This window comes from Cavia porcellus, unplaced genomic scaffold, assembly GCF_034190915.1.
Source record: "Cavia porcellus strain 051 isolate PalLab524CR breed Dunkin Hartley unplaced genomic scaffold, mCavPor4.1 scaffold_21, whole genome shotgun sequence".
Taxonomy (NCBI): domain Eukaryota; kingdom Metazoa; phylum Chordata; class Mammalia; order Rodentia; family Caviidae; genus Cavia; species Cavia porcellus.
In genome coordinates, this window is record NW_026947504.1 from 21,081,821 (window position 1) to 21,101,312 (window position 19,492).

Consider the following 19,492-nt stretch of genomic DNA (forward strand, 5'->3'; position numbering starts at 1 on the left):
GAGCTAGGACCACTGAGCTAAAGCCCCAACCCTAGGATTATGTATTGAAAAATACTATCTCAAAAGATATCCAATGAAGCTGGGCATTGTGTCACATGTCTGTAACCCAACACTGAGGTGGCTGAGAATAAAGGAAAACCAAACAACAAACAGAATGTTTCAGTTTTTCACTGCTGTCCTACATCATCACGTTGAGGAACACACTGTTAGCTCCTGGACCACCTCACTTTGTGCTCCAGACATTCCTCTGCAGCACAGCACCTGGCCCCCAGCTCCCTGAGCAGGACGTACATGGACAAGGAAGTCAAGGAAGACTGAATTCTGTTTGGTTTTGCCTAATTAAGGCTGGGGATTGTGCCTGGTTACTATCAGCTACTTGAGATTTTAGCCCAGGCTCTGGAATATGCCCCAAGGACACTTAGAAAAAGAAGTGACTCTTAAAGAAGTTTAGAGATGCCACTGTTTTGATATTCCCATCTGTTTGTCATTGTATCTGACATGCTTCCATCTTGACAAGTCAAAGTTATCGATTATTTGTTCTCGGTGTTGACCAACTGGTACAGAATGGCTGCTCTTTGAACTCGGGAATTGGTTTGACAACATTTATAAATGAGACAATTAGAAACGGTACAGAATCGAACATAGTCAGATGCCCAGAAAACAGGGTGCCCCGCTGATCTGGGCTATGGTCGGTCTGCACAGGCCTACAGGGCTGCTCTTGCTCTGGAGTACTAAGGGTTGCAATCAACCATCAGTGGAGCAGATGATTGAGCCGTGAAAGAAGCTTCTTGAGTTTCCCCTGATGCCAGTGCAGAGGCAACCTTGTTTTATCCCCAACCCTTCAAGAATTAGTTAATTATTTTTGTTTTTATTTTTAATTATGGTTGCTTTTCATATCTAAACTAATGACTCTCTAATTTTCTCCATGTTCAGATTATTTATATTTGTTTGCTTTCCCAAATCAGACAAATTCAGTAGGCAACTCACAGTCTCATACGTTTTCATCAACAAAATCCTTCTTAATCATTAATAAAAGTACGGGTGAGAGATGATGGGTGAGTTTGTTAATAACTGCCTAATCATCCCTCCCTTAACTCGTATCTACCCATAATAATAGTGAATCTTCGGTAATTATTCTTTAGGCATGATTTTTCATGACATTACCTATATTTACCCTAGCAGTGTCAGAATTGAAAAAACAGCTAATCTTTCCAAAATATCTCAATTAAACAACAGGGAATGAGTTTTATTGTACAAATTCCATGGAGATGAGGAATTTCTCTATTTATTCTAAATAGGATGCTCAATTTTATTATATGGGATAAAAGTGATTATAATTTAGGCCATGTTACACTTCCTCCTAAACAGTAACTTACGCAGACTTAAACATTTTTTAACCAAATTACGTGTTTCTTAGGGAAAGAAATTTTATTTCAAAATGGCAGTATTTTCCTATGTTTTGTTTTTTGTCTATTTAGTAAGATCTGAGGCATATAGAAACATCAATTCTATTCAGTAATTTTTAAATAAAAAAATTAAGAGAAACTAATTCAACAGAAAAGTTTGTTATATACCCTTTACTTATTAACTTACGTCTGTTCCAGAAAGCCAACCAGTTCTGTCCATAAGGACATGGCTGTGACTCTTTGATAAATTTATCTTAATTATGCATGCATTTGTGGTAGTTTTAAAATAATACTTAATGTATTTTTTTTTCTTTTTGAACACAAAATTCTTTGCATGGGACCTCTGTAAGCATCTGTATGCCCAAGGAGAAATAGAATTTATTACAAAGAAAACACTCAACAGGCTATACTAAGTTTTGACCTTCAGAATTGGGTTATGCAGCAAACCATGTGTGGCAGATGGCATTTTCCAAAGATATCCACAGCAACATGTCCCATTCCACATGTTCCTCTGAAATGTGAACTTGCCGCACCCTATCAAGGGATGGAATCTAATCCTCTCCCTTTTAATCTGCACTGGTGCTCTTATAACAGCATAAATATTTCCACTTCACATATGTGTCTGCCTTTAGGGTGAGTTGAAATTTACAAATTTCTTTGTAAGCCTGGCTTCGCTTAGGGGAACAGACACTTCTGGGAAAAGGAACGAACGCTTGTGGGGCCGAGAACTGCCGTGTACTTTTTTAAATAAAATTTTACAATGCTATTCTACTTTTCAGGCAATGAGGAATCCGAGGCACAGACAAAATACTAGGTTAATAAAGCTGGGATGCAGATCTCAGTTTTTCTGATCCTTTCCATTCTGTACTTTCCCCTGAGAAGCAGGTATTGCCAGTAAGCATTAAAATGTCTCTGATGAGTGAGGATAAAATCTGCATGAGACTCTGAACTCTTATGGCCTAGAGGAGATCAGATGTAGGTCTTTAAATCCAGCTTTTTCTTGATGCTGTTTACATTGATGGCGCGGGGAATTTGAGGAGTTGGCCCTCTGGCTTTGTGTCTTAGCTTCCTCCCAGCATTTTCCGTCCAGCAAACATTTTGGGCATTGTCTGCTGCTGCAGGGCACAGTCCACGGTCAGTCTCGGGGTTAGGCCTGCCTTTCCCATCACTGTCTTCAACATCTTCCTCTCTACAGGCAAATGTCTGTTTAGAATTGCTGTTTTGGGGTTGTTCTGTCACTTCTGGATTGAAATATTACTATTGCTTCCTTAGCAATAATTCCTCCCCCATGCCTTACCTTATAGGGCAGGAAAAAAAACTGGAATAAAAATATGATTGCATTTACTTCAGAGTTTTATATTAGCAGCATTCTGTATCAGGCAAAGCTGAATTTCAAAAGGTCTATGTCTAATTCCTCATTCATAAATGAGGAATTTTCTCCTTGAACAGCAAATCGACTCTAAGAAATCCACTCCCTAGTCTTACCACTGCCTTTGAAGTGAGATCGTCTGCACAGAGAAAACAAAATTTAGATCAGAGAGCCCTGCTGTTGGTGACATCTGTCCTCATTAGACATGCCTTGTACCTCAGAGACACAGGGCTTATTGAGGAAACCACAGGTTCATCGGAAATACAATATTGCTATAGATTTGCCCTGGAGCCCTTTGGTCAGAGTGACCTCTGTTTGTCTGTGTGTCCTCTCCAGCCTCATCACATGGGGCACTCAAAACGGGGTCCCTGGGGCTACCGCTTCTGCATCGCCCATTTCATGGAGTCACAACACTCCCTGCTTCTCCCTTCCACCCCTCTCCTCCTCCTGCTCCCAGTGCTTAGGAAACAAGATTTCTTACTTCATGGAGGTATATTTTAAGGGTCCTTCCCTCTTTTTTTAAAATCTGCTGTACTTACAAAGTTTCTCCTATATAGAGAAGTTTGAATCATTTAATAAAAGCCGTGCTCCTCTATTAGCTCAGAGCTGAATCATATTAAAGTGTGTTTCAGACCATCAAAATATATGTGAATGTATTTTCAAACTACCAAGTCCCTAAGAGCCTATGCTAATCAGAGAACTGAATTTAATTCTTTCAAGCCGTAATTGTTATATCACCTAGTATTCAGACTTCTCATTTAACACCAAGAACAATCTTACTCACCGGGTAGAGCACGGCCCACTAATTACTTCTGCAGCATGTTAACTTGAATTCTACTATTCTAGTATTCTTAAAGTTACTTTTTTTTTTTTGTCTTTTTTTAACTTTTTATTCATACCGGGGATCGAACTCACAACCACCTGCTTGCAAGGCAGGTGCTTATGCCGCTGAGCTAAATCCCCAGCCCCTTTAAAGTTACTTTTGAAGTAAAATTCATTATAAACTGAAAGTATGTTAAATTTTTTCATTTTCAAATTATTTTTTTCAGAAGTTATTTCATAAAACAGAGTACCCATTTTATGACAAAAATTTGAAAGAAGAAAAAAAAAATTCCCTAAAGATTAATTTCTAAGAAACAAACTGAAAAATGAAAATATTAGATATATTCTTTATCCCAAACTGTGTTATTTTGTATATATTCAAGGCTTTTTTCCCTCAAATAACATTAAACGTTCTTGGAGTCTGTACCTTTTTATTAAGAGTGGCCTAATTAAAGATGCCTGCTTGAAATCAAACATTGTTCTATTAAAAGCACTTTAGAATCCAATTCAATGTTTTGATGAAATTTTCTCCCTCTTTTATTTTTTCTGATGTAGTGTTATATACAAATAATGCATCCTTTTTTGGCAACCTCTGTCCCATATATAAGAAATGACACTTTTTGATATTTCTCAAATTTTAAAAAACAGAATTTGGACTTTTATTTTAAGACACATTTTAGTAAATTGAGTGGATACTGATACAGTAGAGCATATGAGATCTAGGTCAATAAAATGGACTCAAACATGGTCAAATGTGAGGGATCTACTGTAGAGTAGTATTTATTTTATTTGTTTATTATAGCAAAAGTCTATTTAGAAGGTACACAAAAGGAAACAAAATCTAAGAACACAAACTTTAGGAGAGAAAAACAAGTGGACCAACATTTCAAACTAAAGTTGCAAGAATTTCTGGTAGATTTTGTTTATAAAGGAAATACTTTTCAACTCAAAGCAATCTTTCTTTAGAAAGAGACACAACGTTGGTAGAGGGCACTGCATGCTAGCACGCGGTGCAAACGTTCTGATTGGGCAGACACATTTAAGGATGTGTTATTAAAACCGTACCAGGCATTCCACATTTCCTTATATTTTCTCTCAGTTTTTATTTAATAAACAGCAAGCAGAGAATACAGAAACAAAAAGGAGAAGAATCAAGAACCACAAGCAGAAAACTTGTGTTCTCTTGAATAACCGGGAAGAGAATACGAAGATTCAGGTGTGGAACGTAAGATCAGAATTGAAAAAATAAAAGTAACCTTTTTCTCTGTTGTCTAAAAGTAATGAATCATCATCACTGAATATGCAAATCCCTGAATTTAAACGTAGACATGCTAAGTCAGAACCCCCTTAAAACAGCTTTAGAAATTTAAGTTTCACTCAGCCCCAAATGACTCCTATGTATGATAATCTTGGAGAACCAAATAAACCCAATTTAAAGATTTTTTTAAAAGTCATACAAAATCTGGCAAGGAATGTAGCTCAGTAGTAGAGTGCTTGTCCAGCATTTGTGAGGCCCTGAGTTTGACCTCAGCACAGCAAAAGTAAACATACAAACAAGGCCCCAAATCATACAAAGCTGATTGTCTGATAATAATCCTCCTCTTAATAGGTGTATAGTCTAAAATCAAACTAAGGAGCCAATAACAATTAGTAATGTTTTATCTGAAATAGCATAACTTTTTACCTAAGTATTTCATTTTTTATAAATCTTTCTGTAGATTGCATTTTTGTGCATATCTGTCTCAGGAAGTAGCTAATAATATTCATTAAATCTTTCTAAAATGGGAAAAGTCATAGTTGAGGGAAATGTAGGTTCTGGAGCTAGCTTCAATCTTTTGATTTCTCTGGGTTTGTGTTTTTCTTTGCTCTAAAATGTGGGTTTGAATCTAATCAGGAGCTCTACAGGTCAGATCAGTGTGCAGAGCTGGCCTGATGGGATATGGGCAGCTGGAGATACTGTACTGCATTTACGGGAGTAGCCATTGATCAGTTCTATCCAAAGTTTGCTGGCAAGAATCCACAAACAGTGTTTCCAGATTGTTCAGCTATTCACGAGAAGTTAACAATCTCATGTGCAATATGAAATCTAATGATTGTTAAATTGTTGCAACTATTGTAACATGTCTAACATACAGCAGAGGTCAATACTGTAAGGAATGCTTAAAACACTTAGGCTGACTTTAATCCATGGGCTAATTGTAACCTTGTAGAGAGCTTTCTGGTTCTAAAATCTCATATGCCTATTACATTTCTCAGCTATCCAGATTGCCATTTCCATACTAATAACTTCAGGTTCTGGGAAACAATCCAAATAGTCACTAGGAGATTCTAGTTATAGACATTTCTTGGTTGACTGAGATTCATACTACTTTTCAAAGAGACTATCCCAAGAAAGAATTCAGTAGGACAGGTGCCTGGTTGTAGACATTTAGATTTCCCATCCTTATTTAACATGCCATGGTCAGTGACTACGTCCATACTCATGAGCTAGAATTAAGACAGAATTAAAATATCTGAGCAGTCAGATTGCTTCTGATGCATTAAGTGTATCTTGTAAGTGGAAGAGCCTGTATTTCCATGTCATACACACCTACGATGGAATAACTAATTAGCATAAGTAAATATGTCAGCTTTGCTTACTCTTTTACAAACTAAAAAGGCTTAAATAATCTCTTTATCTCTGTGCTATAATTCATTTTATCTTTGAAGATTTGGATTTTTTGGTCTTAAGTATTGCATAAGTCTAGTTCTATCTTGCTAAATTTAAAAACCAAATCATGGTATAATCATTAAACTGAATTTGGCATACATACCTAGAACATTGATACCCCATCCCCACACATATTTATGGTTAAGTATTGGAGATTCAGTTCAGAAAGATTCCTTCAGCTGATTTATAAGCTGTATTTCTCTGAAGTTACTAGATTTCTATCCCTGTGTTGAATGATCCTTTCCTGTGTCTGTGTTGATGTTCTGGAAAATGACTAAATTCCATTTGGCATTTTATACAATACTGACTCACTTGATATTTCCAGATTATTAAAGGCCTAAGTATTTATAGAATAGAATAAAACCCCTCCCCTCATCCCTGTTTTGGAAGAGACCCACTGGCTGGAGATCTGAAGGTATACTGAGAACTCTTGGACTGAAGAGCTTGTCCTTGTTCTGTCCCTAGCCCCAGAAGTTTGGGCAATCAGACTCACCATTTATTGATTTTCTGTGTACCAGATATTTTAGGGACATTCCTTGAAATTTCCAGGCCACCCTGCAAAGCAGCTTTTTGATCCCCATATTACCTGAGAAAATTGAGGATCAGAGTGTGGGTGACTGAACTGGCAAGTGAACCTAATTCTACACAAATCACAGTCTTGTCATTGTTTTCTGGAGTTCCCCTACGCAGCAGCGTGGAGACAGGTTTTCTGGCTCCATTTTCTCATCCGTAAAGCCTGGGACTCAGACAAGGTGACCACAAAGGTCTAGTTTGGCTTCAAACATCCTATGCTGATGCTTTACCGAGTTGTACTACAGAGAATGTGACTCATTCTTGGGCGAAACCCCCTTCGGATGTTTTCAGTTACCTCTGATTCTGGCTAAGATTTTCAAACAGGATGTTGACAGATATACTTAATATTAATCTTGTCTCCTGTGGAGTTTGGGTTCCTGCCAGGTCTTTGTCATTTCAAACAATGGTCAGTATTATTTTCTCTGTTCTTTCGTTTTCATATAAACCTACTCTAGTGCTTCCTAACCTTGAGCTATGAGTTTATATTTAACTAAGATCTTGCCTTTAAAAGATAAAATAAAATCTTTATTTGCACATTTGACAAGCTATAATAAATATTTCTGAGTACTTTTATATATTCATCTGGGCTCTGTTTAGAACATTATAGAAAACAATGCCACAGATTTATAAAACTGGCACACAGAATATGTTGGTAGAAGACTACAGTCTACACTGCCCTTTGCCAAGTATCTATTGAGCTAGTGAAGATAAAATGTAAAATAGTTTCCACATCACTGATGTATCTGAAATCTATATACATATTTTTTTTTTTTTTTTTTTTGGCTGTTGCTGGCAATGAACCCAGGGCTTTGTGCGTAATAGACATGAGTTCTGTTGCTGACCTGAATTTCCAGACCTAATGGGATTATAATGAGAGTACATTCTGAGTTCACATAGATTGTTTTAAGGTATTTGGCTACCTACATTATATCTCAAGTAGTGTCAACATTTTAGATACTAAACTCATTTCTATATACATTTAGGAATGATACCACTTACAGTATTTTTGTTCTGTTGGTTCCATTCAAGAATTAACTTTTCTGATGTAATCAGGATTACATGGTAACAACACAACAAACAACAGTCAGCTGATTAACAAGATTATTTACTTTTTCATTTGAGATGATATGTTTCTATGATGTTCAGTATCTAATTTTGGGGCTCTCCCTGCTGCTCCAAAAATGTAATGGCATCAAATAATTGTCCAACTTATCTTTATATAAATAACTTAATTTTTAAATTTTCAAATAATGTAGTCAAAATTCTTAATTGACAGTTTGCTTGTTTTAGGGTTGGTGATGTATACATCATTCATTCCCCTTTCTGAGAATGAAATAGCAACTCTGCTGAAATCATAGCAACGCTGCTGAGGACCCAAATTTCATTGATAGCCTTCTTTATGCAGTGCCACAGTACTGTATACTGTGGGAGGGGATACACATGCTAAAGACATAATATGTGTCCTCAAAAAGTTTATGGTCCAATAAAGAAGAAATAGACAAAAGTGGTAAAATAAAGACAATGAATGATATTAAAATGGTATGCATAAGTGTGTAAAGGGGAAACATTGAAGATCCAGACAAAGAGAGGGACCTAGGCTCGATGCTAAAACTATTTCCAAATAGAAGAGGATTCAGCAGGACAGACAGAGAAGGAGTAACCCATTAGGATGAAGGAAATTCTGAACTGTGTGATTTGACAGAGGTCAACAATAGAGATGTGTCAATAAGAAAGGGGTCTTTGTGTTGTATGATACCATATAAGTTCAGGTAAGATGAACACCAAAAAGTTCAGAATGGGTCTGACATCACAAAGATTTTTGGGGATCTTGACTAGAGCGCTTTCAGTTGAATATTTTCATCTCAGTGGGGTGAGTTTTGACAGCAACTGAGAGGAAAGTAAAGGAAGGAGGACAGAATGTGGAGATAATCTTTCTACATAGTTTATCTTACTCTAAGAGTGGGGCAAAGGGACTGAGCGATGACATGTCAAAGAAAATTTTGAAGAGAAATGACATACCAACACATTGTTATAAAGTGACCATGACTAGAAAGATACTAGCATGAGAAACATTAAATAACTCACATACCTGGAGAGATGAAAAGGCAGGTCTAGGACATGCGTGGGAGACCTTCAAGGGAAAGGATGCTCTCTTTTTCTGCTCTGATAAAAGGCAATCAAGAGAACCAGGGGAAGATAGGAAGCAAGAATTTAGACTTGGTATTGCAAAAAGGAGAGCAGATTTGTGTCCTCTCAGGGATAATGTCCTTCCACTAGGTGTATGTTAGAAGAAGGAAATTTGGGGAGAGGCATACACATTGCGGTGTAAAAAAGCAATCTTATAGGGAAAAAAATGGTTAGTTTGCTAGGGAAAATTGTATTGCACACTGAGAGCTAGAATTATGCCAACAAAGTGACACCAAGCATGCAGGAGAGAACAGAGGGCTTCTATAAGATCTATCATCAGGCAAGCCATGGAGGGGATATAAATGTTTGGAAGTTAGTTTCAAGAAATAAGTCTTGAAAGGTATGTTGAGGGCAATTCAAGAAAGATCCTAACTATCAGGCTGAATTTGTGAAGTACGTTGCACAGGCAGTGAGAAGCCATTGAAGAATTTGTGACAATGACAGTGACATTACCAAAGCTGACCTCTAGCATAACCAACCTGCTTTTAATGTAAAGCACTAAAATAGTTCAAGAAAACAGCAACAATGTGAAGAACATTTGTGAAGGACCAGGAATGAGATAGTGAATGTAACTACAACATAGTGAACTTGAGCCAGATCACTAAGGTTAAATTTCTAGGAGTTCTGGGTATCCGTGATCACCAGAACAACTTGGTAAGGACATCAGGCCACATGAGAGAGAATGCTAAGGGCTGGGTCAGGCTTTGGCAGGATATTACCTAACCCAACTGGAAGCAAACATGTATCAAGGGAGATACTGATTAGCCAAGGAAAGCAATTAGAACAAAAAGGTCACCTAGAATAGATTTTTAAAAATCTGGACAAGGGCCAGACCTAGAGACAGTCAGGCTGAGTTTAGCAAGTAGTATACACTATGGCAGGGCTGAAGTAGCTCAAGGGCGAGGAAGGGTTTACTCATGGACCAGGCACTGGTCCAGGCTCTAATCTGGACATTAAGGCTCCCCTTTAATGAGCAGAATACAAAGGATTTGAAATTAGTGTCATTTAATTCAGCTTTACAGCATTGGTCAATTTACTGCCAGAGCTTTGATTTAGACACTGAACTCTAGCCGGGGATTTAGCTCAGCGGCATAAGCACCTGCCTGGCAAGCACGAGGTTGTGAGTTTGATTCCTGGTACTAAAATAAAATAAGTAAATACTGAACTCTAGAATTTAAGCCCTTCAAATATGTGCATGGCATCTATATGAATTGAAATAGTAAAACTAAAAGACATAAAATAATGCAGTAAGACATAATTTAAAGTAGTGCATTGCAGTATAAGTAAAAGAATCAGTAATATTTCAAAGTAATTTCAGTATTTGATAGGTCTTCCTAAACCTGGTCCAAAAATTATTCCAGCCGGTGATTCTATGGACATCTTTGCCAATCTGAAACTATAATCTGTTCACTGGTAAGTCTGCTGCTTGAGTTGTTTTCAATTTTAGGCGCAAACTGCCTCAACACTTCACATTTAATATATGTATTAGGAAATAGTACCCCAAGAAATAATCCCATTGCATTTTATTCACTATCTATCCATCCACTGTTTCATGACCATCAAACCTCAAAAACCTGCCAGTCTCATGGTGAAGACAGGCAAGCAGAGGGTGTTACAACGGGGGCTACGACTGCTGTGCACAGGAGGATAAGCGCGTAAGGCATAGGAGGACCAGACAAAGGGTGGGGAGGTGGCAGTGGTCATGGAGGCAGGCTCCTTGAAGAAGGGCCTGGAGACAAAGGGAGTCGGGTGGGGTTCAGGTTAAGGGTGAGCAGCCGTGTGGAAAGCAAGCATGAAACCTGCAGGTACAGAGCAAACGGGGACCGTGGAAGCTTTTCCTAACTGCACGTGGAAGGAGCTCCTGCCATTACATTTCAATTGTTACTCATTTTGTATAGATTGTATTTCTCTATTATTGTCTTTGCATATTTGTTTTTTCTTCTATCTTAGTTGAAGTGCAATCAAGATTTTTTTTCTTGTTTAACTCTCAGTATTCACCAACCAGTGTTTATACAACAGACACATATCATAATCCCAGGACATATACAAAGAATATCTCACAGAGATTGAAATTGACATGTGAGTTGGTCATTTAAGTTTAGTTATTTATGTTACAGATTCAATTAAACCAAAAGGAAAGCTGATGTAATTGAAGCAATAAAAGTTGAGTAGGTCTATCAATTTTTTGTAGGAATGATTCCAAAGGACTGAAGTCATTTTATATAATATAAATAAGAGTATTCATTAGGGTATGCTTAAAGGGAAGGAAAAAAGGAAAACCTTAAAATTGTTTCCCTCAGAATTTGTTTTGAAATGAATCCTTAGCATCTTGATACTGTTTTGACAAATAAATTAAGGTACTTAATTTTGTTTGCCAATATTTCCACATATTTATCTTTGTTTAGAATCCATAGGTCTGCTAAACAAATTACTCCTCTTTGGCTTTACATTAAAAGCAACCTCAAAAAGGAAATTCAGCTATTGACTCTTGGAACTCATAGAGAAAAGTTATAGCTATGAGAAAGACAAGATTAGCCACTCGTATCTGCAGTTTTATTTAGAGCATTTACACAGAGGGATTACACAAAGACTGGTTCTAATATTTTCTTTTCTTCTGATTTAAGTAATAAAAGATAAGCGCTGACACTCAGTCAGGTCTGCATTTCCCTCAGTGTGTCTGATATTCTCTTGGATATAAGGAGTTAATTACCTTCTACTAATCTGTGTTTCTCTGGCCCAAGACACTTAGCAGCTGAATCAGATCAGCTAAACAAAAGCAGCATTTACATCCTTTTGTAAGTTCTATCTGACCTACAAATAAAACGATATATCCAGAGTTCTGGAACATGGTCCTCATTTCAAACATTTTTGAATATGAATATAAAATTTGCACAGCAGAACTCATGTTAAGTGGTGACTTTTTAGTTTTAATAATATGATTACTGTAGACATTTGCTACATTAAAGATTGGAAATAAAAATCATGGGGTTTTTTTTGGCATAAACACCTGTCTTTGCAAGCACGCGGTTATGAGTTTGATCCCAGGTACCAATAAAAGAAAAAGTTCCTTTAAATAAAAAAATTTTAAAAAAAGGTTAAAGTCATGTTTTTAAAATATAAAATACTTGAGATGAAGGCTGCTGTATTATCAGGATGCCCTCCTTCAGTGATTTCCCTGCCTTACTTTTTATGAGCAGCCGGGTATCCAGAATGTGCTGCTTTCCCTAGTTAAAAATTGTTTTTAAAAACAGTTCTCATTCTAAAGCTGCAAATAAGCTGGGTATGATGGTGTATGGGTGTAACACTAGCACTCCGGAGGCTGAGGCAGGAGCATTGGTATTAGCTACAGGCCCACTTGACTACATCATGAGTTTAAGGCAGGCCTGGATTACATAGTACTACCTTGTCTTTTTTCATGCCTTTTTTAAATGCCTAGTCTTAAAACACAAAAATTCATTTATTTATTTTTGTTATTTATTTGGTACCAAGAATCAAACTCATGACTTTGCACCTGCCAGGTAGGCACTGTGCTGCTGAGCTTCATCCCCAGCCCTAAAACAAAAATTTAAAATAAAATTCCAAAAAAAAAAAAAAATCCAGTTAACCTTCTAAAAATAGTAAATAAAAATTATGTATGAACTAATGAAACATATCTAACTTAAAAGGAAAATGAATATTGCCAGGTTGTGGTACACATTACACAAAGAAAGCATACTGGAAATGAACTACTGCTTAATAGAAACTTATTAGGAACCTGGGATAAGGGTAGAAGTTGACTCTCCTGCAGAGTTAGGAAACCCTGTTCACCGTGAAGAGCCATCAAAATTATTTTCTCATCAGCTGAAAGACCCTGAAAGGATCCATTTATCAAGTAAGCCAGCATACTGTTTGTTCAACAACTTGAGAGAATGAGACTTCTACTTAAAGTCAGAATCCTATTATGGATATCTCACTGTGATAAAAATTTTTTTCCCTCTTATTCCCTTATAAATTTAGAATTGTTTAAGTTGTTGAGGTGATACAGGGATTCTGTGGGACTGAGTAAATCAGTTTTGCACTGGTCATCAGCCTTGTAAGTATTTGCTCTGCCTTTGAAGACTCAGTTCTTGTTTTCTTCCATTTTTGAAGCACGTGTACACCTCTCTGCGATCTTTCACACTTTGGCCCCAGCAACTTATCTTTTTGAGATGGTGTGTGGCAAAGCTGGCTGGGGAAATAAATGAGCAGGACCTGTCAATTACAAAATCCCAGGGCAATGCTAGGACCATCATGTAGAGCTTCTCTCCAGCTCCCAGGAGACTGGGTGGCACGAAAGAAGAGCACCTGCCTTTCTCAGACCTGGCATATACTTTTATTTTTGCTTTTAGCCTTTTTCTCTTTGTTCTGCCTAAATTCACACTGCTGAGCTGGTTTCTCCCATACCCATTTACTGTGCACTTTTCAAATAAATTTTTGGCATTGTTTTCAGCTTGGCTTGTCCAGTTCTTTGTTCAAGGAAAGGCCCTGGAACATTTTTGACAGGGGAGCCATTTCTAAAGAAGCTACCCGATAACATCTGGAGCGTATGTGGACCAGATATGCGAAGGATGTGCCCAGATGGAGAGGCTGGCTTGGTGTGGCCTGACTTTCAGATCTGTCTGGAAAATCAGGATGATGCCTCGGCCACAGCTTCTGGCATCAAGGAAACACGCGCAGCAGAGTAGAAGCAGTTTCCCCTTGCAGGCTCTGTGTCCTGGCAGAATGCGTTCACACGCTAGTCTGGGCTCAGCTGTCTCACCAAGCACCTGAGGAACAGCTTCCTCACAGTGCAGAGGATGAGACCCAGGCCTAACCTATGCTAACCACCGAGCTAAGATCCCAGGCTTGTATTTCTTTTTTATTTCTTCTTCATGCATTCTTTGACAAATATCAACTTGTGACTTTATTGGGTTGACAAAGTTAAAAGCCTAGTAGGTTGATCTGATCTAAGCCAGTGTATATTTTAAAACAAACACACCCCAGGTTACTACCACGAGTGTATGGGTACCTCTCTAATAAATATGCACCTAATCTCTATCCTCAAATGTCCTATCAGAAACATTCAGTCACTTAATAGCATACGGAGAGTTGCTGCAGGAGGGAGATTTGTCTGCCAGAGGTTTCTAGCAGGGATGGTGCACCAGGACTGAGAGCTGGCTGACAACTCTTGGGAACCCCAAGTCTTCAGTTCAGATCTTCACAAATAAATGCCATCTGCTGATGTTTAACAAGGGAGGGCCCAACTCTGCTCTGTAAATATCCTGGAAGGAACCATCGTCCTCCTTGGCTGTTGTCTGGAATATTTAATAATCTTCCCAAACAGTACACACTCTGGTGATCATAGCAATGTCCATGTTTAAGCAGGAAACTTTTGACATTGATCAAACTCCAATTCCCACGTGCCTTGTCTGACATTTAGCTGGTGGTTGGCCTTTCATCCAACCTCTCTGGAAACAGAAGCCAAGAGACTTAAAAAAAAAAAAATTCCTAAGCGATGGACAGAAGGAAGGGAACACCATTTCCTGATAACACTATAATTCCAAAATTAGTTTTACAAACAAAAGAGGGAGAGGACCTTGACATCACTGAATTCCCACAACTGGTGGAGCTAGAAAGTACTGGACACCAACCAAATGTTTCAGAATGGATCTTCTTGCTTTTTGTTAATTGCAAACTAAATATATTTCCAGATCTATCCTAAACGAAGTGCTGAGGCATGCAGTATGAAAATGGTAGGAAAAAGGTGGTATTTTGCATGTTTTTTCCTGATAAAATGGTGAATGGCTCTCTTTACTTTTATGAGATTTAACCAAAGCATATTATAGAGGCCAGCTAGAGGTTCGTCTCATCTTCTTCTTAGAAAGCTTTCCCATCATCTTTTATCTGATAACTTTCATTGTCCCTTGCCCTCTGGTCCATTGCCTGGGTGGGGTCTATTATAATTCTTCACTGTCTTAGCCACAGCAATTGATTCACAGGGTAAGTCTGTGATACAAGTAGGGTCCATCAAATGCCTTTTCTCAGATTTATGTGAAGGCTGAGGAAGCAATTCTGTCCCCTGGAAGTGGGTATGAATTAAGGTGCCTGGTTGTCAGCTTTCAGTGTCAAAGAGAAACTTCAATTAAAGGAAAACATCATGAAGTCAGCCTTTAGGGAAATAGGTACCAAAACCCAAAACATGATTTCCTCAGGGGCCTGAAGCTGGCCTCTGAGATGAAGCAGCTGGTTTTTTTTTTTTTTTTTTTGCCTTCCTTAGGTTAGCTCAAGCTTCAAATTTCCAGGGCAAAAACAAGTGCGATTGGCTCTGCTAATCATAGGCCTTCTCTTGGGCAAAGGGGGAAGGGACCTTGACTGACAGTCCCATGAGACTGCAGGGGATAGCAGAAGAAACAGCAGATGGCTGTTCCAGTCTGTGAGCCAGGGACCCTTGCCCAACCTGTGCCTGGGATCACCCGAATGGAGACGAAAGACAAGACAGCCAAGCCAGTAGCTGGAAATCCTGTAGTTCAGATTCAGCAGCTAATGAATTCCTTCCTGTTTCAATGAGTTTCGTTTTGGTTTCTGTCATTTCCAACCAAAAGAGTTGTAATAAATGATTAGTTTTACTTCAGTGCTTTTGAGGCCTACAAGTCTCCCAAATGTCCCCTTGAAGACTAGAAATCCCTTAAAATTGTGCATCATGAATGCATAAAACTACAGTACAGACAGTGGAAAAAACAACATTTCTTGATATTTTCTCTGCCACAGAACCCCAAGCTTCAAGGACTCTTGGAGCAGATTCTTAACCTCAAGTCCTAAAATCAATGATAAGGCTTTGGCTTGGGTTAGTGTAGATCTATTCCAGAAAAAATCCCCCATGGACAGTGGAAGAGACAACCTGCCAAGCAATCTCTGAGTAAGACCTACATATTAAAAAGGTAAATAAAAGTTAATTCTGTGAAGCAAATACTAAACTCCTCAGGAACCCGTATTTAGAAAGTTTGCCTTGCAGTTGTCAGGCACGTGCTTGTCCCTTTTCCCAGGAGTCAGTTGTTGCTGCTTATTGGTCTATGTGTAAATTATCCCACCTGAGAGTAGCATCTATATCTGAGGATTCAGTAATAGTGATGTAAAATAGTTTTCTGCTAATGGTGAGATAGTGCTTCCTGGGGGGAGAGGCATCTTCTTTTGTTATCTTTCAGTCCTGTCATTTTCTGTCCCAGTCATGACACCCTTGGCACCAACAGGCTTGCTGTTTTGCTTGTGACTAAGTATCGTGCTGCGTGGTCTGATGATGTGAGTAGTGAGCAGCACTGTTTGCCAAAGCTCTAGCTGTTGAGGCAGTGAGATTCCAGGGCTGGCCTTGTTACTTTCTATGAAGTACAGGGGAGAAAGGCGAAATAAATATCCATGTTCGGCGTGAAAGAAGGTCACATGTAGAACCACTGGTCAAGTAATTGTGAATTTTATAGAGATGAAGGATAGGGTGGCATTGTTCAAAAGCAGTCTACTCACAAATGGGCAGGGACTCAGGTCTGACCGCACTGCAATTTTAGTCTGTGTGCTGCAGAAGCAGGCAGACGCCCCACTCCAACAAATATGAAAATGATCTCTGTCTCAATGTTGGGAATTTCGGTAAGTCCAAATTTTCTGTTGGCCTAATGTACTTTCTTTAAAATACACTTATACTTTTCTGCTAGGGTTGTTGGTCATAATAATTATAGAATTATAGAATTTACCATTTGTAGAATTTCTACCAAATGTAGAATTATACCAATTGTATAATTATAGAATTTACCATGTTAATCATTTAATTTGTAAAATAAATCATTTTAAAGTGCTTTATATTATCAGTGCTACACAACACATGTCTGTACAGTATAGGACATTTTCCTCATCCCCAAGCTCCTGCTTCTATGCATTGGGAACTTGGGTTGTGAAGTCTGCACCAAGGTAGGTAAAAATACTACAAGAGCTGGCTTAGTCAGAGCACCTGGGCAGGGGTATTATAACTGAAAAAAAAAAACCTTTAAAAATATTGTTTGCAGTTATTTCTGCGTGTTGGCATGAGGTATCTCCTGATTTTTTTGAAGAAAGAAAGCAATAATGTGATTCCTAAAATTAGTGGGTAAGTTGCCCAGTGTTTAAATACAGTCTTGTGTTACTGAAAAAAAAAAATCAATGATATATTTATTCTAGTACAAGTTCTCCTCCAAAATGTGCCTGGCTGTCTTCTAACAGTGAGCCTTAGATATGTCTGCTCTGGGATGTACCAGCATACTTGAGAAGTGTCTCCTTCCTTAGTGGGAATAAAAGCAAGAGATGATAGAACTTTCATTGAGTCAATGGGAACTGGAAAATCAGGAGTAGAAACCTTATTAAGTAGTTGTGCATATTAAGGAAATAGAAAAGGTATCTTCCCTGAGGTCTACTAGCTTGAGATCTATATTGTGATCAAGGCAGGAGCTTGCATCATTATCAGACAACTATTCTTACACTAACAACAGGATATAAAGGTCTTTTGCAAAGTAACTTGGTTCTCTTAACACAAAGGATTCTTTAAATTTTAGCCATGTATGCTGAGATTTACCAAACTTCTAAAAGATGTATAATAAGTATTTTTAGCTAATTCTACCAGTGAATAAAACTCTAAGTGCAGCTAGAAGGAATCTGCTTTGGTTTGTGATTATTTGCACAAAGTAAAATCAACAAACAACACTCAGGCTGCAAGTTTCCTGGTATATTGGTTTTATAATGAGGATGTTTCCCTTTTCAGCTGAACTTTCCATGGACATAAATCCTTTACTTCCTTGGAAGTAATTTAAGCACATTGCTAATAAAACAGCTCACTATGTTTGTAAAAAAACAGAAAGCAAAAAATAAGTTTAATAGAGGGGAGTCTCGATGCAAAGAGCAGTAGGATGAGTGATAAGGTGCCAGTGGTGCCTGGGAACCCGAATCTGCTGGACGCTAACAGTGTGTCCTTTCTTACACGTGCCAATTATCCCTTCTCTTTAAACTAGGTCTGAGAACCACAAACAAAGGACACAGATAACTAGAGGAAGGGTGGTGTTTTAGGTTCAGAAATACATGTGTTGGGGTGGGTCAGCCCTCATTGTTCTGTGGTTATATAAGGACCATTGTGTGTTAACGTCACTGAATATCTTTTCAGGGTTCAATTCTGAAGTGATATGAGATGTTGGCAAAGGAGCCAACATCCCCAAGAACATCGACTAACATTATTCTGGGACCAGAATGACCCTGACAGTCTCTAAGACTAATGCACTCAGGTTAAGGCTGCCTGGGGCTGTAGAAGACAAGGAATGTACAAATACTCAAATACTTGACTTAAGACATTTGAGCAGAGTTGATTCAGTAACTAACTTTCTCCTTACAGAAGAGAAGCAATGTATGTGTCTAAAAGTGGGTTCACTATTTGGACCCATAACACATCTTAGAATGATATTATGTTTAAATTTCACTTTTTCTGTGCATAAGAACATCCCACTTTCTGCCTTCTTTCTGGTAGTTCTTCTTTTTCTTCTTCTTCTTTTTTTAAAAGAAAGAAAGATGGAATTTATTATGTTCTGCCTCTCCTAATCCATTAATGTTCTGGGATCTCAGTAATTAAATTTTGATCTATCAAAATATCTGAGACCAGTTGTTATGGGACAGTGATTTGTTTTTGTCAAAAATGAAAGCAATTATAATTGGATACTTTGTTATACTATTTTTCAAACTATTTTTAACACAGCAGAGAACTTTTAAGCTTCTATCAAGCGATCAGGAGAAATTTCTCCAGCTTGTGTAAGGATCATTGTCAGCTTCTTCCTATGCAATCAATTGAAATCTGGCTCTGATGTCTTAAAGACCTTTACAAGGATAGTAATTTCTTAATAATCCCTAGTGGAACTTACTTGCTTAGCTTTTGTGGTGCTAAAAATAAATTTGGAAACTGTTTTTGATGTTTGACCGACCTTCTGTATATTCTTCAAGGTGACAGTGTTACATGTCATATGAGCACCAAAAAAACTCTATTCAAAATTGAAAACAAAAATCAAATTCATGCGACAAGCTTTACCATTTAGTCACTATGCTGGGAATGTCCCCTTCCTGAAGCCACAACATCGCCTACGTCTTCCTCCTCTGATTGTTTCCAAGTGGCTCCTCTTTTTCCAGACTGTATATGAATAATAAAGGAAGCCAGAATAGGGACAATGACGTTCCCCTGGCTTTTTGAGAGTGGCATACATCAAAGGAAGACATTTATCCTGGGGAGTCACAGCCTGCAGGAGGTCACTGAGTGCCATACAGCTGCTCTGGCTGCCGGTGAGCTAGATTATGCTATGCATGCGTTCCTGTCAAACTCTGGCAAACCAGTGAATGTCTCTAAGCCTCCGTTTATTCTTATAGATTCCATAAATGCGC

The 19,492-nt window shown here is 38.1% G+C and overlaps 1 protein-coding gene across 1 annotated transcript in view; it reads right to left on the reverse strand.

The window, feature by feature from the left end:
• Ccdc192 (coiled-coil domain containing 192) overlaps positions 1 to 19,492 on the reverse strand; it is a 202,052-nt gene that overhangs the window by 51,988 nt on the left and 130,572 nt on the right. The gene's annotated exons all lie outside the window — the stretch shown is intronic.